At 49.4% G+C, this 24,805-nt stretch overlaps 1 long non-coding RNA gene across 1 annotated transcript in view; it reads right to left on the bottom strand.

Moving 5' to 3' along the window:
- The window catches only part of LOC135571027 (uncharacterized), a 31,876-nt gene extending 7,292 nt beyond the window's left edge, over positions 1-24,584 (bottom strand). The window contains exon 1 of the long non-coding RNA XR_010463624.1: positions 24,275-24,584. This is a non-coding gene — a long non-coding RNA (uncharacterized LOC135571027). The remainder of the gene's footprint in view (positions 1-24,274) is intronic.
- Positions 24,585-24,805: the final 221 nt, after the last annotated feature.

The following is a 24,805-nucleotide window of genomic DNA, read 5'->3' as shown; positions in this document are numbered from 1 at the left end:
ATCTCCTTCGTTTGAGTTTACGAACTTGTCCTTGTTCAATTCAAACCGCAGGTTTTCAAATGTGTCTCAAGGTCTGGAGACTGAGACGGCCATTGGAAAAATGTTGATTGTGTGGATTCATTTCTTTGTGGATTTTAAATGTGTTGCTTGGGGTTTATTGTCTTGCTGGGAGATCCACTTGCGGCCAACTGTCATTCTCCTGGCAGAGGAAACCAGGTTTTTTTGGCAAAAATGTCCTGGTACTGGGTACAGTTCATGATGCTGTTGACCTTAACAACGGCCTCAGGACCGATGGAAGAAATATATCCCCAAAACATCAAAGATCCACCACTATATTTTTTACAGTAGGTTCGGCGTTCATTCTCATTTCGATGCCAAACCCACCGCTTGGCCAAAGAGCTCTATTTCCATCTCATTGGACTAAAGCAGCAGTTCCAAATCCCGAGCCGATACCGTTTAGTAAACTCCAGGCGTTTACATTTGTTGGATGACAAGAAAATTGTGCTCTTATATTTAGGTTTTAGCAGAAATTATTTGCCTTCTTTAAGATGAAGAAATATGACCTAGTATCTTTGTCATTCTGTTACAAAACCCAACCTGCACTGTTCTTTAAGAGTAAATGTGTTTTTGTAAAAAATGTTCAGTGGAAATAGTTAAAAAGTAGTCCTCGTGTATATGTTGTTCGGTTTGTTCAACGTTGCAATCAAATATATATATATATTTTTTTTTAAAGCTTATACTTGAAAAGTCTGAGTCTAAGCATAATTTTGTTATCATGGAATTACCCTTTATCAATCACAGGTCTATATAAAAGTTCAAGAGCCCCCGCAAAGACCAAAGACCTAAAACAGCGAGGGTCCGGGCTATTGTCCCCCGACCACAATATTGACTGCAAACTTTTTACATTTTCCGAAAATTCTCTGTGTTAAAACGTCACCGTCCACCGCCACCCAGCAGGTGAACTCACCGCGGCCTCCGTTGCTTGTGGTCATTTGTCTTCGCGGCGCGTCTCTTCTCTTAGCGGGCATGTCTCATATCCAGAAAGGCACAGTGACTAAGGTCAAATGAAGTCTCATAGACTCTAACCTCAAAGCTGCTGTTGATGACATTATTGCAGTGATTTATTTTTTATCTGTTAAGTGCTGTAACATTATATAGTAGAGAGGCTATAGAACACAGTAGAGGCTATAGAACACAGTAGAGAGGCTATAGAACACAGTAGAGAGGCTATATAACACAGTAGAGAGGCTATAGAACACAGTAGAGGCTATAGAACACAGTAGGGAGGCTATAGAACACAGTAGAGAGGCTATAGAACACAGTAGAGAGGCTATAGAACACAGTAGAGAGGCTATAGAACACAGTAGAGAGGCTATAGAACACAGTAGAGAGGCTATAGAACACAGTAGAGGCTATAGAACACAGTAGAGAGGCTATAGAACACAGTAGAGAGGCTATAGAACACAGTAGAGAGGCTATAGAACACAGTAGAGAGGCTATAGAACACAGTAGAGAGGCTATAGAACACAGTAGGGAGGCTATAGAACACAGTAGAGAGGCTATAGAACACAGTAGGGAGGCTATAGAACACAGTAGGGAGGCTATAGAACACAGTAGGGGGGCTATATAACACAGTAGGGGGGCTATATAACACAGTAGGGGGGCTATATAACACAGTAGGGAGGCTATATAACACAGTAGGGAGGCTATATAACACAGTAGGGAGGCTATAGAACACAGTAGGGAGGCTATAGAACACAGTAGAGAGGCTATAGAACACAGTAGAGAGGCTATAGAACACAGTAGAGGCTATAGAACACAGTAGGGAGGCTATAGAACACAGTAGGGAGGCTATAGAACACAGTAGGGAGGCTATAGTAGGGAGGCTATAGAACACAGTAGGGAGGCTATAGAACACAGTAGGGAGGCTATAGAACACAGTAGGGAGGCTATAGAACACAGTAGGGAGGCTATATAACACAGTAGGGAGGCTATATAACACAGTAGGGAGGCTATATAACACAGTAGGGAGGCTATATAACACAGTAGGGAGGCTATATAACACAGTAGGGAGGCTATATAACACAGTAGGGAGGCTATAGAACACAGTAGGGAGGCTATAGAACACAGTAGGGAGGCTATATAACACAGTAGGGAGGCTATATAACACAGTAGGGAGGCTATATAACACAGTAGGAGGCTATATAACACAGTAGGGAGGCTATATAACACAGTAGGGAGGCTATATAACACAGTAGGGAGGCTATATAACACAGTAGGGAGGCTATATAACACAGTAGGGGGGCTATATAACACAGTAGGGAGGCTATATAACACAGTAGGGAGGCTATATAACACAGTAGGGAGGCTATATAACACAGTAGGGAGGCTATATAACACAGTAGGGAGGCTATATAACACAGTAGGGAGGCTATATAACACAGTAGAGGGGCTATATAACACAGTAGAGGGGCTATATAACACAGTAGAGGGGCTATATAACACAGTAGAGGGGCTATATAACACAGTAGAGGGGCTATATAACACAGTAGAGGGGCTATATAACACAGTAGAGGGGCTATATACAGTCTACTATCTAATACTAACAAGTGAGTGATTCAGACCATTATATCTCCAAGACGAAGTGAAAGCAGAGAGAATAAAGGGTCATCTCTTTACAAAATGTTTTGTCTCCAACCTCATTGGTTAATAAAAAAACACACTAGACACTTTCAGCGAGTTCGGTAGCATACAGACTTTACACAGCGTATCAAATCGACCTCGTGTGTGTGTGTGTGACAGACATCTGTCGCCATTCAAAGAGGCCGTAAACACATCGCTATCTACATCTTACAGTAGACCCATCAGTAGTTTAACACACTACCGTAGCCGACCAATCACAGACCAGGGCCCGCATTCACAAAAGGTTCTCGGAGTTAGGAGTGCTGATCTAGGATCAGTTTCTGTCTTTTAGATCAGAATGAATACGACAATACAGACACTGAAGAGAGGCACAGTCCCCCCTCCTCCTCCTCTCTCCTAGCCCCTCCTCCTCTCTCCTAGCCCCTCCTCTCTCCTAGCCTACACTAACCCCTCCTCCTCCTCTCTCCTAGCCCCTCCTAACCCCTCCTCTCTCCTAGCCTACACTAACCCCTCCTCCTCCTCTCTCCTAGCCCCTCCTCCTCTCTCCTAGCCCCTCCTCCTCTCTCCTAGCCTACACTAACCCCTCCTCCTCTCTCCTAGCCTACACTAACCCCTCCTCCTCCTCTCTCCTAGCCTACACTAACCCCTCCCTCCTCCTCTCTCCTAACCCCTCCTCCTCCTCTCTCCTAGCCTACACTAACCCCTCCTCCTCCTCTCCTAGCCTACACTAACCCCTCCTCTCTCTAGCCTACACTAACCCCTCCTCCTCTCTCCTAGCCTACACTAACCCCTCCTCCTCTCTCCTAGCCTACACTAACCCCTCCTCCTCTCTCCTAGCCTACACTAACCCCTCCTCCTCCTCCTCTCCTAGAGACACTAACCCCTCCTCCTCCTCCTCTCTCCTAGCCTACACTAACCCCTCCTCCTCCTCCTCTCTCCTAGCCTACACTAACCCCTCCTCCTCCTCCTCTCTCCTAGCCTACACTAACCCCTCCTCTCTCCTAGCCTACACTAACCCCTCCTCTCTCCTAGCCTACACTAACCCCTCCTCTCTCCTAGCCTACACTAACCCCTCCTCTCTCCTAGCCTACACTAACCCCTCCTCTCTCCTAGCCTACACTAACCCCTCCTCTCTCCTAGCCTACACTAACTCCTCCTCTCTCCTAGTCTACACTAACTCCTCCTCTCTCCTAGCCTACACTAACCCCTCCTCCTCCTCTCTCCTAGCCTACACTAACCCCTCCTCCCCTCCTCTCTCTCCTAGCCTACACTAACCCCTCCTCCTCCTCTCTCCTAGCCTACACTAACCCCTCCTCCTCTCTCCTAGCCACACTAACCCCTCCTCCTCTCCTCTCCTAGCCTACACTAACCCCTCCTCCTCTCCTCTCCTAGCCTACACTAACCCCTCCTCCTCTCTCTCCTAACCTACACTAACCCCCCTCCTCCTCCTCCTCTCTCTAGCCTACACTAACCCCTCCTCCTCCTCCTCTACACTAACCCCTCCTCCTCCTCCTACACTAACCCCTCCTCCTCTACACTAACCCCTCCTCCTCCTCTACACTAACCCCCTCCTCCCCTCTCCTAACCCCCTCCTCCTCCTCTCTCCTAACCCCCCCTCCTCTCCCTCTCCTAACCCCCTCCTCTCCTAACCCCTCCTCTCCCCTCCTCTCCTAACCCCTCCTCCTCTCTCCTAGCCTACACTAACCCCTCCTCTCTCCTAGCCTACACTAACCCCTCCTCTCTCCTAGCCTACACTAACCCCTCCTCCTCCTCTCTCCTAGCCTACACTAACCCCTCCTCCTCCCTCTCTCCTAGCCTACACTAACCCCTCCTCTCTCCTAGCCTACACTAACCCCTCCTCCTCCTCTCTCCTAGCCTACACTAACCCCTCCTCTCTCTAGCCTACACTAACCCCTCCTCTCCTAGCCTACACTAACCCCTCCTCTCTCTCTCCTAGCCTACACTAACCCCTCCTCTCTCCTAGCCTACACTAACCCCTCCTCTCTCCTAGCCTACACTAACTCCTCCTCTCTCCTAGCCTACACTAACCCCTCCTCCTCCTCTCTCCTAGCCTACACTAACCCCTCCTCCTCCTCTCTCCTAGCCTACACTAACCCCTCCTCCTCCTCTCTCCTAGCCTACACTAACCCCTCCTCCTCCTCTCTCCTAGCCTACACTAACCCCTCCTCCTCTCTCCTAGCCTACACTAACCCCTCCTCCTCTCCTCTCCTAGCCTACACTAACCCCGCCTCCTCTCCTCTCCTAGCCTACACTAACCCCTCCTCCCTCCTCTCTCCTAACCTCCTAACCCCCTCCTCCCTCTCCTAACCCCCCTCCTCCTCTCTCCTAACCCCCCTCCTCTCCTCTCCTAACCCCCCTCCTCCTCTCCTAACCCCTCCTCTCCCCTCCTCTCCTAACCCCCCTCCTCCTCTCCTAGCCTACACTAACCCCTCCTCTCTCCTAGCCTACACTAACCCCTCCTCCTCCTCTCTCTAGCCTACACTAACCCCTCCTAACCCCCTCCTCTCTCCTAGCCTACACTAACCCCTCCTCTCCTAGCCTACACTAACCCCTCCCCTCCTCCTCTCTCCTAGCCTACACTAACCCCTCCTCCCTCCTCTCTCCTAGCCTACACTAACCCCTCCTCTCTCCTAGCCTACACTAACTCCTCCTCTCTCCTAGCCTACACTAACCCCTCCTCTCTCCTAGCCTCACTAACCCCTCCTCCTCTCCTCTCCTAGCCTACACTAACCCCTCCTCCTCCTCCTCTCCTAGCCTACACCCCCCCCCTCCTCCTCCTCTCTCCTAGCCTACACTAACCCCTCCTCCTCCTCTCTCCTAACCTCTCCTCCTCCTCCTCCTCTCTCCTAACCTACACTAACCCCCTCCTCCTCCTCTCTCATAGCCTACACTAACCCCTCCTCCTCCTCTACACTAACCCCTCCCTCCTCCTCTACACTAACCCCTCCTCCTCCTCACACTAACCCCCCTCCCCTCTCCTAACCCCCTCCTCTCCTCTCCCCTCCCTCCTCCTAACCCCTCCTCTCCCCTCCTCTCCTCTCTCCTAACCCCTCCTCTCCTCTCCTAACCCCTCCTAACCCCTCCTCTCCTCTCCCTCTCCTAACCCCTCCTCTCCTAACCCCTCCTCTCCTCTCCTAACCCCTCCCTCTCTCTAACCTCTCCTCCTCCTCCCTCCTAACCCCTCCTCTCCTCTCCTCCTCCCTCTCCTAACCCCTCCTCTCTCCTCCTCCCTCCTAACCCCTCCTCTCCTCTCCCTAACCCCCCTCCCTCTCCTCTCCTAACCCCTCCTCTCCTCTCCTAACCCCTCCTCTCCTCTCCTAACCCCTCCTCTCCTCTCCTCACCCCTCCTCTCCTCCTAACCCCTCCTCTCTCCTCTCCTCTCCTCTCCTAACCCCTCCTCTCCTCTCTCTCCTAACCCCTCCTCTCTCTCCTAACCCCTCCTCTCTCTCCTAACCCCTCCTCTCTCTCCTAACCCCTCCTCTCCTCTCCTAACCCCTCCTCTCCTCTCCTAACCCCTCCTCTCCTCTCCTAACCCCTCCTCTCTCCTAACCCCTCCTCTCTCCTAACCCCTCCCTCTCCTAACCCCTCCTCTCTCCTAACCCCTCCTCTCTCCTAACCCCTCTCTCTCCTAACCCCTCCTCTCTCCTAACCCCTCCCTCTCTCCTAACCCCTCCTCTCTCCTAACCCCTCCTCTCTCCTAACCCCTCCTCTCTCCTAACCCCTCCTCTCTCCTAACCCCTCTTCATCTCTTAACCCCTCTTCATCTCTTTTCTTCCACCTCATGTTTTTTCCCTTCTCCAAACCGTGAAGTATCCCAGGAGCCTCCAGAGCAGAGGGCTTTAGGATCATATGACAGCCTTTCCAAGTGGCACCCTATTCCCTATGTAGTGCACTACTTTTGACCAGGGCCCATAGGGCACTACAGTATTTAGGGAATAGGGTGCCTTTTGGGACGCAGGCCTTTTCTTCTGCTTTCACTTCAGGGTGTCAACAAACAAGTCAGTTCAGTTTCTCTCTCTGAACTTGCTCTTTTTTCCCCTACTAGTTGTTCTGCTTCTCCTCCTCCTCCCGTTTCTATCTGTACCAGGCACTACTGAGAGAACACATTGGGTCGGCTGATACAACACTCAGTAAAGTGAGATAAGAGGGTATATGAGAGGGAGAGAAAGAAAGAGCGAGAGGAGGGGGGAGAGAGAGGGAGAAGGGGAGGAGCGGGGAGAGAGAGAGAAAGGAGCGGGGAGAGAGAGAGAAGGAGCGAGAGGAGCGGGGACAGAGAGGGAGAAGGGGAGGAGAGAAAGAAAGAGCGAGAGAGAGGAGCGGGGAGAGAGAGAGAGGAGGGGGGAGAGAGAGAGAGGAGAGAGAGAGAGAGGAGCGGGGAGAGAGAGAGAGGAGCGGGGAGAGAGAGAGAGGAGCGGGGAGAGAGAGAGAGGAGCGGGGAGAGAGAGAGAAGGGGAGGAGAGAAAGAAAGAGCGAGAGGAGAGGGGAGAGAGAGGAGAGGGAGAGAGAGAGAGAGAGGAGCGGGAGAGAGAGGGAGAAGGGGGAGAGAGAGAAGAGAACGGGGAGAGAGAGAGAAGGAGGGGAGAGAGAGGGAGAGAGGAGAGAAAGAGGAGCGGGGAGGAGAGGGAGAGAAGAGAAGGGGAGGAGAGAAAGAAAGCGAGAGGAGAGGGGAGAGAGAGGAGGAGGGAGAGAAAAGAGCGAGAGGAGAGGGAGAGAGAGGAGAGGTGAGAGAGAGAGGAGCGGGGAGAGAGAGAGGAGGGGGAGAGAGAGAGAGAGAGGAGCGGGGAGAGAGAGAGGAGAGAGAGAGAGGAAGAGGAGAGAGAGAGGAGAAGGAGGAGGAGAGAAAGAAAGAGCGAGAGGAGCGGGGGGAGAGAGAGAGGAGCGGGGAGAGAGAGAGAGGAGAGCGGGGGGAGAGAGAGAGAGGGGAGGAGAGAGAGAGAGGGGGAGAGAGAGAAGAAGGGAGAGAGAGGGGGAAGGGAGGAGAGAAAGAAAGAGCGAGAGGAGAGAGAGAGAGAGAGAAGGGGAGGAGAGAGAGAGAGCGAGAGGAGAGGGGAGAGAGAGAGAGAAGGGAGGAGAGAAAGAAAGAGCGAGAGGAGCGGAGGAGAGAGAGAGAGAGCGGAGAGAGAGAGAGAGGAGCGGAGAGAGAGAGAGGAGGGGGGAGAGCGGGGAGAGAGAGAGAGGAGAGGGGAGAGAGAGAGAGGAGCGGGGGAGAGAGAGAGAGGAGAGAGAGAGAGGGAGAGAGAGAGAGAGAGGAGCAGGGAGAGAGAGGGAGAAGGAGGAGAGAGAGAGCGAGAGGAGGGGGAGAGGAGAGAGAGAGAGGAGAGGGGAGAGAGAGAAGAGAGGGAGAGAAAGAAGAGAGGAGGAGAGGGGAGAGAGAGAGGCGGGGAGAGAGAGAGAAGGGGAGGAGAGAGAAAGAAGGAGCGGGGGAGAGAGGGAGAAGGGGAGGAGAGAGAAGGAGCGAGAGGAGAGGGAGAAGGAGGGAGAGAGAAGGAGGGGGAGAGAGGGAGAGGGAGAGAGAGAAAGAAGGAGCGGGAGGAGAGAGAGGAAGAAGGGGAGGAGAGAAAGAAGGAGCGGGGAGAGAGAGGGAGAAGGGGAGGAGAGAAAGAAGGAGCGGGGAGAGAGAGGGAGAAGGGGAGGAGAGAAAGAAAGAGCGAGAGGAGAGGGGAGAGAGAGAGAAGGGGAGGAGAGAAAGAAAGAGCGAGAGGAGAGGGGAGAGAGAGAGAGAGAGGGGAGGAGAGAAAGAAAGGAGCGGGGAGAGAGAGGGAGAAGGGGAGGAGAGAAAGAAAGAGCGAGAGGAGAGGGGAGAGAGAGGAGCGGGGAGAGAGAGAGAGAGGAGCGGGAGAGAGAGAGAAGGAGCGGGGGAGAGAGAGAGGAGAAGGGGAGAGGAGAGAGAGAGGAGCGGGGGAGAGAGAGGAGCGGGGAGAGAGAGAGAGAAGGGGGAGAGAAAGAAAAGAGCGAGAGGAGCGGGGAGAGAGAGAGAGAGGAGCGGGGGAGAGAGAGAGAGAAGGGAGGAGAGAAAGAAAGAGCGAGAGGAGCGGGGGAGAGAGAGGGAGAAGGGGAGGAGAGAAAGAAAGAGCGAGAGGGGGGAGAGAGAGGAGCAGGGAGAGAGAGAGAGGGGGAGGGAGAGAAGGGGAGGAGAGAAAGAAAGAGCGAGAGGAGCGGGAGAGGAGTAGGGGAGAGAGGAAGGGGGGAGAGGAGGGGGAGAGAGAGAGGGGGAGGGGAGAGAGAGAGGGGAGGGGAGAGAGGAGGGGGAGGGGGAGAGAGGGGGAGGGGAGAGAGAGAGGGGGGGGAGAGTGAAAGCACTGGGTCAAGATCAGAGTTTGAAGTCAGAGAGCTTGCAGGTCACTTTTGCTTCCACTTTCTGTCTACATGTGTTTGCATCAGAGGCGGTTGGTGCCGTTTATGAAGAGGGAGGATTAAACTCTTTTTTATGAGCATTACAGCATATTGGATGACTGTCATTCGTACTCCATTCACCCAGTTCAATATAACATTGATAGGGTTTAGGCTACTACATGATACTCTAATTGTCCCTATACCCATCATGAGGTTGCTGCAGCCAGGCCTAAACCCTACACCCATCATGAGGTTGCTGCAACCAGGCCTAAACCCTACACCCATCATGAGGTTGCCACAACCAGGCCTAAACCCTACACCCATCATGAGGTTGCCACAACCAGGCCTAAACCCTATACCCATCATGAGGTTGCCACAGCCAGGCCTAAACCCTACACCCATCATGAGGTTGCTACAACCAGGCCTAAACCCTACACCCATCATGAGGTTGCCACAACCAGGCCTAAACCCTACACCCATCATGAGGTTGCTACAACCAGGCCTAAACCCTACACCCATCATGAGGTTGCTACAACCAGGCCTAAACCCTATACCCATCATGAGGTTGCTACAACCAGGCCTAAACCCTACACCCATCATGAGGTTGCCACAACCAGGCCTAAACCCTACACCCATCATGAGGTTGCTACAACCAGGCCTAAACCCTACACCCATCATGAGGTTGCTACAACCAGGCCTAAACCCTACACCCATCATGAGGTTGCTACAACCAGGCCTAAACCCTATACCCATCATGAGGTTGCTACAACCAGGCCTAAATCGCAATAATCTAGTTTTGTGTTTTTCATGTTTGAGCGTTTAGGTGCTTGTTCTCATGTCTTTTTGGTCTCGTCTCCTTGGCTCCTCTGTGCATCTTCCCATTTACACCAGAGATCTGGATATAAATGACAGCCCTAACAAAATGGGAATTGTTGTCCCAAAGGCAGAAAGGCAGGCGACAAGCTTAGGTCCAAAACAAGCCCATAGAAATGCATTGGGCTGACTGTGGACAGATTTTGGAGTAAAACCTCTTGCCTCGCCTCTTCCTCTATGATTTACACACACACCAAGCCCCTCCCCTCACACCAAGCCCCTCCCCTCACACCAAGCCCCTCCCCTCACACCAAGCCCCTATTAGATTATTGTTGACTGTTTGAAATAGTGTATTTGACCTTTCATTGTACACCACTTATTTAGAGAAAACATAGAAATAAAATACCCAGATATGTGGTGAATTACCCAGAAGTTAAAAATACATCAAAAACATTGAGATATGATTTCTAGGCCATATATCACCCAGCCCTAATTCTACTCATTTTGCCATGGAACAGAGAGAATAATTAACAGTTTTTACAGCTCATTCCCTACAATTCTTCACATTTTGTCACGGGCTGGAGGAAAAAGTCTGCTGTTTTTAAATATGATAACTGATGATCAATGGACTCCACCCCGGTCTGTAATTCAACCATGCTCACTACACGCTCAGACTAACGCTCACTACACGCTCAGACTAATGCTCACTACACGTTTAGACTAACGCTCACTACACGCTCAGACTAACGCTCACTACACGCTCAGACTAACGCTCACTACACGCTCAGACTAACGCTCACTACACGCTCAGACTAACGCTCACTACACGCTCAGACTAACGCTCACTACACGCTCAGACTAACGCTCACTACACGCTCAGACTAACGCTCAGACTAACGCTCACTACACGCTCAGACTAACGCTCACTACACGCTCAGACTAACGCTCACTACACGTTTAGACTAACGCTCACTACACGCTCAGACTAATGCTCACTACACGCTCAGACTAACGCTCACTACACGTTTAGACTAACGCTCACTACACGTTTAGACTAACGCTCACTACACGCTCAGACTAACGCTCACTACACGTTTAGACTAACGCTCACTACACGCTCAGACTAACGCTCACTACACGCTCAGACTAACGCTCACTACACGCTCAGACTAACGCTCACTACACGCTCAGACTAACGCTCACTACACGCTCAGACTAACGCTCACTACACGCTCAGACTAACGCTCAGACTAACGCTCAGACTAACGCTCAGACTAACGCTCACTACACGCTCAGACTAACGCTCACTACACGTTTAGACTAACGCTCACTACACGCTCAGACTAATGCTCACTACACGCTCAGACTAATGCTCACTACACGTTTAGACTAACGCTCACTACACGTTTAGACTAACGCTCACTACACGCTCAGACTAATGCTCACTACACGCTCAGACTAACGCTCACTACACGTTTAGACTAACGCTCACTACACGCTCAGACTAACGCTCACTACACGTTTAGACTAACGCTCACTACACGCTCAGACTAATGCTCACTACACGCTCAGACTAACGCTCACTACACGTTTAGACTAACGCTCACTACACGTTTAGACTAACGCTCACTACACGCTCAGACTAACGCTCACTACACGTTTAGACTAACGCTCACTACACGCTCAGACTAACGCTCACTACACGTTTAGACTAACGCTCACTACACGCTCAGACTAACGCTCACTACACGCTCAGACTAACGCTCACTACACGCTCAGACTAACGCTCACTACACGCTCAGACTAACGCTCACTACACGCTCAGACTAACGCTCACTACACGCTCAGACTAACGCTCACTACACGCTCAGACTAACGCTCACTACACGCTCAGACTAACGCTCACTACACGCTCAGACTAACGCTCACTACACGCTCAGACTAACGCTCACTACACGCTCAGACTAACGCTCACTACACGCTCAGACTAACGCTCACTACACGCTCAGACTAACGCTCACTACACGCTCAGACTAACGCTCACTACACGCTCAGACTAACGCTCACTACACGCTCAGACTAACGCTCACTACACGCTCAGACTAACGCTCACTACACGCTCAGACTAACGCTCACTACACGCTCAGACTAACGCTCACTACACGCTCAGACTAATGCTCACTACACGTTTAGACTAACGCTCACTACACGCTCAGACTAACGCTCACTACACGCTCCGACTAACGCTCACTACACGCTCAGACTAACGCTCACTACACGCTCAGACTAACGCTCACTACACGCTCAGACTAACGCTCACTACACGCTCAGACTAACGCTCACTACACGCTCAGACTAACGCTCACTACACGCTCAGACTAACGCTCACTACACGCTCAGACTAACGCTCACTACACGCTCAGACTAACGCTCACTACACGTTTAGACTAACGCTCACTACACGTTTAGACTAACGCTCACTACACGCTCAGACTAACGCTCACTACACGTTTAGACTAACGCTCACTACACGTTTAGACTAACGCTCACTACACGTTTAGACTAACGCTCACTACACGCTCAGACTAACGCTCACTACACGTTAAGACTAACGCTCACTACACGTTAAGACTAACGCTCACTACACGCTCAGACTAATGCTCACTACACGTTTAGATAGATGGCCGCTAGACTAATCACCCCCCCCAAAAAAAAATGGTTGACAGCTGATGCAAAACCAATTATCTAAAATGTCACCTTGTGTATTCTATTATTCTAACTGTCAACAGTAAGTTGAGACCCCGACCCCCGACTGAGTTCACCTCCGCGGGCCTACAGTTGCCCATCCCTGATTTAGACAGTGTGTTTAAGGGAATAAGAATCTGCTTTTGTTTATAGTATGTGTGTGTGTGTCAAGACACGATACTTCCATTACTGCTGTGCCACTGGAATCTTCTTCAAAATGTTAGTCTCTCTCCCCTGGTAACATAGTAACTAAAACTAGGAGGAAGTAAGGACATTCTATGAGATGTTAGTCTCTCTCCTGGTAACATAGTAACTAAAACTAGGAGGAATTAAGGACATCTGTGAGATACTGTATCTGGAGCGCCTACAGAGAGATAATGAAAGAATGTGCTTCTGTTTGTGTGTTAAAAAGGGGAAATGTACAAAGATAAGATAACTTCTGACATTTGTTGTTCTGTCTGCAGGGTGACATTTAGCGTTCATTCTGACACACACACACACACACACACGATCCCATGCACAACTTAGACACAGACTCCTGTCACACCCATGAGCTGGTTAGAGCCGTGCAGGACAAGACAATTTAGTCTAGGGGTTTCTTTGGGAAATACATGCCCTCTCTGGATTGGCTGTATACAGTCGAAGTCTGACGTTTACATACACTTAGGTTGGAGTCACTCGGTCTGGAGTCACTCGGTCTGGAGTCACTCGGTCTGGAGTCACTCGGTCATGTACCACTGTACATGTTTGACCTACTTGTTAGATGTGTGTGTATACAGTTGAAGTCGGAAGTTTACATACACCTTAGCCAAATACATTTTAAACCCAGTTTTTCACAATTCCTGACATTTAATCCTAGTAAAAATTCCGTCTTAGGTCAGTTAAGATCACCACTTTATGTTAAGAATGTGAAATGTCAGAATAATAGTAGAGAGAATTAATTACTTCAGCATTTATTTATTTTATCACATTCCCCGTGGGTCAGCAGTTTACTTAATACTAATTGAGTGTTTGGTAGCATTGCCTTTAAATTATTTAACTTGGGTCAAACGTTTCAGGTAGCCTTCCACAAGCTTCCCACAATAAGTTGGGTGAATGTTGACCCATTCCTCCTGACAGAGCTGGTGTAACGGAGTCAGGTTTGTAGGCCTCCTTGCTCGCACACGCTTTTTCAGTTCTGCCCACATATTTTCTATGGGATTGAGGTCAGGGTGTTGTGATGGCCACTCATTTGCAACCAAGCTTTAACTTCCTGACTGATGTCTTGATGTTGCTTCAATAGATCCACATAATTTCCCTCCTTATGATGCCATCTATTTTGCAGCAAAGCACCCCCACAACATGATGCTGCCAGCCCCATGCTTCAGGATTGGGATGGTGTTCTTCGGCTTGCAAGCATCCCCCTTTTTCCTCCAAACATAACGATGGTGATTATGGTCAAACAGTTCTATTTTTTGTTTCAGCAGAGGACATTTCTCCAAAAGGCGGTTTTGAAGCAGTGGCTTCTTCCTTGCTGAGCGGCCTTTCAGGTTATGTCGATATAGGACTCGTTTTACTGTGGCTATAGATACTTTTGTACCGGTTTCCTCCAGCATCTTCACATCTTCACTTGCTGTTGTTCTGGAATTGATTTTGCACCAAAGTAAGTTAATCTCTAGGAGACAGAAGACAAACACTCCTAGTGTTGGAAGGTAGACACTCCTAGTGTTGGAAGGTAGACACTCCTAGTGTTGGAAGGTAGACACTCCTAGTGTTGGAAGGTAGACACTCCTAGTGTTGGAAGGTAGACACTCCTAGTGTTGGAAGGTAGACACTCCTAGTGTTGGAAGGTAGACACTCCTAGTGTTGGAAGGTAGACACTCTAGTGTTGGAAGGTAGACACTCCTAGTGTTGGAAGGTAGACACTCCTAGTGTTGGAAGGTAGACACTCCTAGTGTTGGAAGGTAGACACTCCTAGTGTTGGAAGGTAGACACTCCTAGTGTTGGAAGGTAGACACTCCTAGTGTTGGAAGATAAACACTCCTAGTGTTGGAAGGTAGACACTCCTAGTGTTGGAAGATAAACAGCCTCGTGTTTCTTACAGAGTCACAATATTTTACATAAAGTCGTTTATTTTTTAAAGGACCTAAGTGTTTAATCTGCTTTACGTTTTATTTTGTTGGCCAAAGAAAGTCTGGTCACACTCTGGTCCGGTAGCACAGTCACACTCTGGTCCGGTAGCACAGTCACACTCTGGTCCGGTAGCACAGTCACACTCTGGTCCGGTAGCACAGTCACACTCTGGTCCGGTAGCACAGTCACACTCTGGTCCGGTAGCACAGTCACACTCTGGTCCGGTAGCACAGTCACACTCTGGTCCGGTAGCACAGTCACACTCTGGTCCGGTAGCACAGTCACACTCTGGTCCGGTAGCACAGTCACACTCTGGTCCGGTAGCACAGTCACACTCTGGTCCGGTAGCACAGTCATACTGGGATTGTGACAACCCTTCTTCTCCGTGTCGAGTCAAAGAGGCTGAGTGTGGACGTGTTTTAACACCAGTCTCATTAGTCACTCCCATCCTACAGGCTGTCATCACACATCATCCTAATGGCTTGATAATGAAGCTAGAATACAGGCTTCCCCTGTTAGAGGACAAATCACACACACACACAGACAGTTTTAATGGAGTGGTCGTCCACTTGAACAAGCCTGTTCTCCAAGCAGGGCAAGGTTAAGTTTCATCAGTGTTAAGCTGGTCTAGCCAGTCTCTGGTTAAGACTACACACACATGCGCAAAACACACCCAAACTTTTCTCCAAACCCACACAGCACGTCCCTTAACACCTGCCCTCCTTAACAAAACCCGTGCACTCACTGCCCCCCTCTCTTCTACATCTCTCACACACACACACACACACACCATAGCCAACATCCTCCAGCAACCATCCTCTAGACAGAGAGACAGACAGACAGGACAGGGCCCCTGCTTTGAGTTGGCCACCAAAACAAAGGCAGCTTTCAGCCACTCTGATCCCTGAACAAAAGGAGAAACTCAACACGGAGAGGAGAGAGGACCACTCCACTCCAGCCTTACATTCAAACTGCGTCCCCCAGATAACACCCTATTCCCTATGTACCGCGCTACTATGGACCGGGGCGCATAGGGCTCTGTTCAAAAGTAGTGCACTACATAGGGAATATGGCGTCAGTTGGGACACAGGCCTCTTCACTACAACAGCAGACCAATATGAAAGATGTCCCTTTCTCACCAGAACAATGGTTAGTTATGACCAAGTGACCGGAGGCTGTTTTAAAAGGTGTAAAACTATCCCTGCCTGGTTGAGGTATCTGGCCTGGGAGGAGTAGAGAAACAAGGGGGTTGAGGTATCTGACCTGGGAGGACCAGAGAAACAAGGGGGTTGAGGTATCTGGCCTGGGAGGACCAGAGAAACAAGGGGGTTGAGGTATCTGGCCTGGGAGGAGTAGAGAAACAAGGGGGTTGAGGTATCTGGCCTGGGAGGACCAGAGAAACAAGGGGGTTGAGGTATCTGGCCTGGGAGGACCAGAGAAACAAGGGGGTTGAGGTATCTGACCTGGGAGGACCAGAGAAACAAGGGGGTTGAGGTATCTGGCCTGGGAGGAGTAGAGAAACAAGGGGGTTGAGGTATCTGGCCTGGGAGGAGTAGAGAAACAAGGGGGTTGAGGTATCTGGCCTGGGAGGAGTAGAGAAACAAGGGGTTGAGGTATCTGGCCTGGGAGGAGTAGAGAAACAAGGGGTTGAGGTATCTGGCCTGGGAGGACCAGAGAAACAAGGGGTTGAGGTATCTGGCCTGGGAGGAGTAGAGAAACAAGGGGTTGAGGTATCTGGCCTGGGAGGAGTAGAGAAACAAGGGGGTTGAGGTATCTGGCCTGGGAGGAGTAGAGAAACAAGGGGTTGAGGTATCTGGCCTGGGAGGACCAGAGAAACAAGGGGTTGAGGTATCTGACCTGGGAGGAGTAGAGAAACAAGGGGGTTGAGGTATCTGACCTGGGAGGAGTAGAGAAACAAGGGGGGGTTGAGGTATCTGGCCTGGGAGGAGTAGAGAAACAAGGGGGTTGAGGTATCTGGCCTGGGAGGAGTAGAGAAACAAGGGGTTGAGGTATCTGGCCTGGGAGGAACAGAGAAACAAGGGGTTGAGGTATCTGGCCTGGGAGGACCAGAGAAACAAGGGGTTGAGGTAACTGAGCTGGGAGGACCAGAGAAACAAGGGGTTGAGGTATCTGGCCTGGGAGGACCAGAGAAACAAGGGGTTGAGGTATCTGGCCTGGGAGGACCAGAGAAACAAGGGGGTTGAGGTATCTGGCCTGGGAGGACCAGAGAAACAAGGGGGTTGAGGTATCTGGCCTGGGAGGACCAGAGAAACAAGGGGGTTGAGGTAACTGGGCTGGGAGGACCAGAGAAACAAGGGGGTTGATGTATCTGGGTTGGGAGGGTCAGAGAAACAAGGTGAGTGTAGGGTGGGGATCAGAAAGGGGGTGAGAGAGGGGGGTTAGAGGTGTCAACAGTGAGGGGGGGTGCTGCCTAGACTTGTCAGCAGCGTGAGCTGGCCCAACAGTCATGAGCACCCTGGCCATAGGGCTCTGGTCAAAAGTAGTGTGATATATAATGGCACCCTGGCCATAGGGCTCTAGAGGGTCAAAGTAGTGTAATATATAATGGCACCCTGACCATAGGGCTCTGGTTAAAAGTAGTGTCATATATAATGGCACCCTGGCCATAGGGCTCTGGTTAAAAGTAGTGTAATATATAATGGCACCCTGGCCATAGGGCTCTGGTTAAAAGTAGTGTCATATATAATGGCACCCTGGCCATAGGGCTCTGGTTAAAAGTAGTGTAATATATAATGGCACCCTGGCCATAGGGCTCTGGTTAAAAGTAGTGTCATATATAATGGCACCCTGGCCATAGGGCTCTGGTTAAAAGTAGTGTCATATATAATGGCACCCTGGCCATAGGGCTCTGGTTAAAAGTAGTGTCATATATAATGGCACCCTGGCCATAGGGCTCTGGTTAAAAGTAGTGTAATATATAATGGCACCCTGGCCATAGGGCTCTGGTTAAAAGTAGTGTAATATATAATGGCACCCTGGCCATAGGGCTCTGGTCAAAAGTAGTGTAATATATAATGGCACCCTGGCCATAGGGCTCTGGTCAAAAGTAGTGTAATATATAATGGCACCCTGGCCATAGGGCTCTGGTCAAAAGTAGTGTAATATATAATGGCACCCTGGCCATAGGGCTCTGGTCAAAAGTAGTGTAATATATAATGGCACCCTGGCCATAGAACCTCCCAGATAACTTCATTAAAGACTCCTTCTGTGACGTTCCCATGACAACCGACCGGGGGAAAGGGGGGGGTAGGATGATGGGGAGGGGTGTTTGTCTGAATGAGGGAGGCTCCTGCTGAGAAAGAAGTCTCACGCTTGGCCCCTCCCCTAAACCCCAACCCCCCTTCTCACATAGTCACCCCCCAACCACCAGGAACATGTAAACAGAGGAGAAACACATGGTTCAGACTATAGAGTCTAGTAGTTACAGGGGTTCAGACTATAGAGTCTAGTAGTTACAGGGGTTCAGACTATAGAGTCTAGTAGTTACAGGGGTTCAGACTATAGAGTCTAGTAGTTACAGGGGTTCAGACTATAGAGTCTAGTAGTTACAGGGGTTCAGACTATAAGAGTCTAGTAGTTACAGGAGTGCAATGTTCTCTACTGTGGCTGCAAGGATTAGGGACTATTTACAGTTTAGGGGTCAACGTTTGAGGGCTCATCGGTTGAATTTGAGGGGTTAATCTGATTCAATGATGTCCTTTTGAATAAAGAAGCAACCGGTTGGGTGGAACCACTACAGACATCGTCCCATTGGTAGAGCAGCCGGTGATGGGTGGGCCCGCCCCACTGGTAGAGCAGCTGGTGGTGGGTGGGCCCGCCCCACTGGTAGAGCAGCTGGTGATTGGTGGACCCGCCCCCACTGGTAGAGCAGCAGGTGATTGGTGGACCCGCCCCCACTGGTAGAGCAGCAGGTGATTGGTGGGCCCGCCCCCACTGGTAGAGCAGCAGGTGATTGGTGGGCCCGCCCCCACTGGTAGAGCAGCAGGTGATTGGTGGGCCCGCCCCACTGGTAGAGCAGCAGGTGATTGGTGGGCCCGCCCCACTGGTAGAGCAGCAGGTGATTGATGGGCCCGCCCCCACTGGTAGAGCAGCTGGTGATTGGTGGGCCCGCCCCCACTGGTAGAGCAGCTGGTGATTGGTGGGCCCGCCCCCACTGGTAGAGCAGCTGGTGTTAGCTGGGCTTGATTCATCAACAGTTCATGCAGTCTACCACTAACAAGCCTAGAAAGCAAGTAACCTTGGTCTCAGACTGGAACCTAGAATACATGAACAACATCTCAGCAGATATTACAGGTTCTATGAACAAAGTCTGACACACGACCTACAGCGTCAGTGTGACACACACACACACACGGAATGCAGGCAAACTGCAATCCCGTTCATAAGAAACTGTTTGAAATGATTTACTGTGTGAGAGTCTAAAACAACACTTAAACTGTCTGTACTGGGAGCTTTTCATCTTTTCCCAGAAGCCTTATACACAGAGGGCATGTCCCCCCCCCCCCTATCTATACTGGGAGCTTTTCCATCAGAAAGGACCCATGAGCACCCAGAAGCCTTATACACAGAGGGCACGTCCCCCTCCCCTATCTATACTGGGAGCTTTTCCATCAGAAAGGACCCATGAGCACCCAGAAGCCTTATACACAGAGGGCACGCCCCCTATCTATACTGGGAGCACAGAAAGGTGAGCCCCCCTTATCTCCCCCCTATCTGTACTGGGAGCTTTTCCATCAGAAAGGACCCATGAGCACCCAGAAGCCTTATACACAGAGGGCACGCCCCCCCCCCCCTATCTATACTGGGAGCTTTTCCATCAGAAAGGACCCATGAGCACCCAGAAGCCTTATACACAGAGGGCACGTCCCCCCCCTATCTATACTGGGAGCTTTTCCATCAGAAAGGACCCATGAGCACCCAGAAGCCTTATACACAGAGGGCACGTCCCCCTATCTATACTGGGATTTGTCTTCCATTCAGACCTTCAGCTGAAGCCAGAAAGGGGCACTTCATATCTATACTGGGAGCTTTTCCATCAGAAAGGTTGAGCACCCAGAAGCCTTATACACAGAGGGCACGTCCCCCCTAACTATCTTAGCTGGGATGCCTGCTGGCAAGCTTGGTAGAGTTCAGAGAAAAAGCAAGCGATAACTAAAATGTAGTGAATAACTCACATTCCTTTCAGTCTTTTATCCAGATTTGAGCAGAGGTGCACAGAAGCATATTTATCTTCTTTATTATAAATAACCACCAGACAGGAGCGTATAGATTAGCTCAAGAGGTGTGCTGAGATATGCAGAAAAATTAGACATTCAAATCCATAAATTATGCATTTCTGTTTATTACAGATCAGGGACCAATTAGGTCATTTTGTTTCCGTAATTCCTGTTAATGGGAGTAAATCCACCTCACGTAATGTAGTACAATAACCCCCACAAAACAATATATAGATATGTTCAGACTCAAAACAATATATAGATATGTTCAGACTCAAAACAATATATAGATATGTTCAGACTCAAAACAATATATAGATATGTTCAGACTCAAAACAATATATAGATATGTTCAGACTCAAAACAATATATAGATATGTTCAGACTCAAGGCGCCTGGTCATAGCTGACAGGCAGTTCTCTCTTCAGACATCTTTGAATCTTAATTCAGAGCAGATATTTAAAAACAGGGTGTTTGAGGGAACGTGATCATGAAACCCAGATGGAGATTTGACTGTAAATTCTGTTACCAAAGTCTACATCTACACAGTTCTTCCACTAAGTTAGTTTTTGCTACATTTACCAGCAACAACTAGTTCAACGTAGTCCTTGTGCCGAGACTTGTATGGTTTGATAAACGTTCAAATAAAGTTTGTGTTTGGCATATATTTTAAAGTTTTTAAAAAGTCCAAGCGTAATTTGGTTAGCGTGGAATTGCCCACTCGTAGTACAACGATCCCATTCAATTCACAATCAACTTAACAGCTAACTAAAAAAAGACATTCATTTCTATTTATTCTGGGTATGTGAACAGATCTTATGGGCCAGTAACATCTACGTTGGCCACATCTTTCCCTCCATCTCTAAAACACAGAGGGGAAAAACCCCATAAAGTCCAGCGAGGTGATCAGATCAACAACTCTGAAGTAAAAGTGAAAGAAAGTCTCTCAGCCAGTCATCTCTGGCATCAATGAGAGGCACGTCCACACTGGGGGCAGGAGGGCTGGGGGGGAGGCATGTCCACACTGGGGGGCAGGAGGGCTGGGGGGAGGCATGTCCACACTGGGGGGCAGGAGGGCTGGGGGGGGGGCATGTCCACACTGGGGGGCAGGAGGGCTGGGGGGCGCAGGAGGGGGCAAGGCACGTCCACACTGGGAGACTGGCCAACTGATGTCATCGGTGTACTCACCACCCACTAGCCAGCTAGCTCTGCCCACCAGTCACACACAGCTAGCTCTGCCCACCAGTCCCACACAGCTAGCTCTGCCCACCAGTCCCACACAGCTAGCTCTGCCCACCAGTCCCACACAGCTAGCTCTGCCCACCAGTCCCACACACACACAGCTTGCTCTGCACCACCAGTCCCACACACACACAGCTTGCTCTGCCCACCAGTCCCACACACACACAGCTTGCTCTGCCCACCAGTCCCACACACACACAGCTTGCTCTGCCCACCAGTCCCACACACAGCTAGCTCTGCCCACCAGTCCCACACACAGCTAGCTCTGCCCACCAGTCACACACACAGCTAGCTCTGCCCACCAGTCACACACACAGCTAGCTCTGCCCACCAGTCACACACAAAGCTAGCTCTGCCCACCAGTCACACACACACAGCTAGCTCTGCCCACCAGTCACACACACACAGCTAGCTCTGCCCACCAGTCCCACACACACAGCTAGCTCTGCCCACCAGTCCCACACACACAGCTAGCTCTGCCCACCAGTCCCACATACACAGCTAGCTCTGCCTACCAGTCACACACAGCTAGCTCTGCCCAACAGTCACACACACAGCTAGCTCTGCCTACCAGTCACACACAGCTAGCTCTGCCCAACAGTCACACACACAGCTAGCTCTGCCTACCAGTCACACACAGCTAGCTCTGCCCAACAGTCACACACACAGCTAGCTCTGCCCACCAGTCACACACAGCTAGCTCTGCCTACCAGTCACACACACAGCTAGCTCTGCCCAACAGTCACACACAGCTAGCTCTGCCACAGAGTTACATACAACAACTGTAATAAAACAAACATACACTATTGTGTTTAACCAACATCACATTTAAAATGACCCATGTCGACATGGTCCTGTATAACTGCATTTAAATACACAGAGAGGAGACATGAAACCAGACTGATAGTCTGTTACAGAGAGGAGGAGATATGAAACCAGACTGATAGTCTGTTACAGAGAGGAGATATGAAACCAGACTGATAGTCTGTTACAGAGAGGAGATATGAAACCAGACTGATAGTCTGTTATAGAGAGGAGATATGAAACCAGACTGATAGTCTGTTATAGAGAGGAGATATGAAACCAGACTGATAGTCTGTTATAGAGAGGACACATGAAACCAGACTGATAGTCTGTTATAGAGAGGAGATATGAAACCAGACTGATAGTCTGTTATAGAGAGGAGATATGAAACCAGACTGATAGTCTGTTATAGAGAGGACACATGAAACCAGACTGATAGTCTGTTATAGAGAGGAGATATGAAACCAGACTGATAGTCTGTTATAGAGAGGAGATATGAAACCAGACTGATAGTCTGTTATAGAGAGGAGATATGAAACCAGACTGATAGTCTGTTATAGAGAGGACACATGAAACCAGACTGATAGTCTGTTATAGAGAGGAGATATGAAACCAGACTGATAGTCTGTTACAGAGAGGAGATATGAAACCAGACTGATAGTCTGTTATAGAGAGGAGATATGAAACCAGACTGATAGTCTGTTACAGAGAGGAGATATGAAACCAGACTGATAGTCTTATAGAGAGGACACATGAAACCAGACTGATAGTCTGTTATAGAGAGGAGATATGAAACCAGACTGATAGTCTGTTACAGAGAGGAGATATGAAACCAGACTGATAGTCTGTTATAGAGAGGAGATATGAAACCAGACTGATAGTCTGTTACAGAGAGGAGATATGAAACCAGACTGATAGTCTGTTACAGAGAGGAGATATGAAACCAGACTGATAGTCTGTTATGTTGCTAGTTACATACCGTGCTACCAGTATGTAGGTTGAGTTGTGTGTCTGTATCTGTGTGTGTTAGAACAGCTACTGTAAACACACACACTAGTCTGATGCTGCCCTGAAGGTCTCCCCTGCTTCCCCTGACCTGCTACTGAGTTGAGTCCCAAATGACAAGCTATCCTGTATATAGCACCCTACGAGGACTGGTCGACAGTAGTGTACTATGTAGGGAATAGGTAGTACTAGTAGTGTACTATGTAGGGAATAGGATGCCATATGGGACACAGACAAAACTCTCTCCAGCAGGGAGATGAACACACAGCCTCTGCTTTAGCCATCACTGGTCTGGTAGAAACACGTTCCTAAACAACCTCTGTTCTGGGGCCCGTGTTCAAAACAGGAACGCTGATCTAGGATCAGGAGCCCTCTCTCTGTCCATGTACTATTATCCATTACAACGATAAGACCAAACAGATGTGAGATCAGCCTTGAGATAATATAATATACATGGCCCCTGGCCAAAAAACGGTGAACGCTGCGTGGAGAAGAACTTGGCAGTATGTTCCACGTGTCGGGAAGTATCATCTACACTATAGAACGTGTGGAGGTCAGTGGATGGAAGGATTCCACACTGTTCAACCCTCCGTTTTAGTTTGAACGTTCGGACACAATATCAAATACAACAGGAAGGAATGGAACTCATACCAACGTGATAGAACATTCTAGACCAGCTAATGGAAGAAAAACCAGAACAGATGCGTTATTTTTTTCCCCATAACAATAAGATAAACTCTTAAGTCTGTCAGAGACGGAAAAAAGCATGTTTCAGAAGTCCATATTCAATTTCAGATGTTTAAACACCTCTCAAATATATATATAAAACACTACAAGAAACGTTGCAATGTTGAACAAAGTGTGTATATTTTGATCATGATGCATCAACAATGATTCCGCATATAACTTCACTACAAATGTATTCACATCATCAGGAGAACAGACGTTATGGTTGGAAAGTTCCAATGCCTGGGATACGACTGGTCTCAATTACAGACGTTAGTGTTTGAGTCCTGGTGTTCAACCAACAGTTCCACACACGCCACATCAGCAGTAACTGATGAAAACACAGGACCATTGCTTTTACCTTTCCAACGTTTATTACCCCCCCGAATTCTGTTTAAATTCATCATTCTACATACACTCCCATTCCACTTTTTTTCTCTTCCAAAGGGCTCATCAAAATGTCAAGCGTGTCACCCCCAAAAACAATTGCGCTTCAATCCAAGGGAAAACGTAGGCTAACCATTTGCACAAAAAAACGACAAATCATATTGTGTAATACCAAAGCGCAAAGTTTGCCTGGTATAATTACTTACGGTTTGGCGTAAAGTTTGTAGGGGGGGGATAAAAGTTGGTGCAACGGAGTGGTCGGTCTCCTTGTCCTGTTGTGTGTGAGCTGTCTGTCTGTTGGACTTTGGACTGGTAATAACAAAGCCAAGAGTGAACAACACGACGCGGAGCGGAGCGGAGCGCGGACGGGACCGAGTGGAGATCCTAGCTCTAGTGCCGGGCGTTACGTAACCAGCTGTTAACTTTTAGAAAGGCTCAGCGTCAGCAACAAGCATGTTAGTGTAACGGCTCGGAACAGAGCGAGGGAATCCTCTGTAGTCTCCCACCATTTTAACGAGCCTGCGCGCAATGCCCTTCTTTAACCCCCTAAATCCCGTGACGCTCGAGCGTAATTATCATGTCTGTATAGATTGATTGATTGGGTAGGCCTACAGACTGAAATTGTATTTCTTTCCTATACCATTGCACGTTGACCTACATTGAGGTATACGTCAATGCGGATGATGTAGTGAAGAGAGGTTTGACTTTATAGATGGGTTTTATTGCAGGTTGAAAGT

This window comes from Oncorhynchus nerka, unplaced genomic scaffold (genome assembly GCF_034236695.1).
Source record: "Oncorhynchus nerka isolate Pitt River unplaced genomic scaffold, Oner_Uvic_2.0 unplaced_scaffold_841, whole genome shotgun sequence".
Classification (NCBI taxonomy): domain Eukaryota; kingdom Metazoa; phylum Chordata; class Actinopteri; order Salmoniformes; family Salmonidae; genus Oncorhynchus; species Oncorhynchus nerka.
The sequence above is the reverse complement of the archived record's forward strand: the minus strand, read 5'-3'. Positions and strand labels throughout refer to the sequence as shown.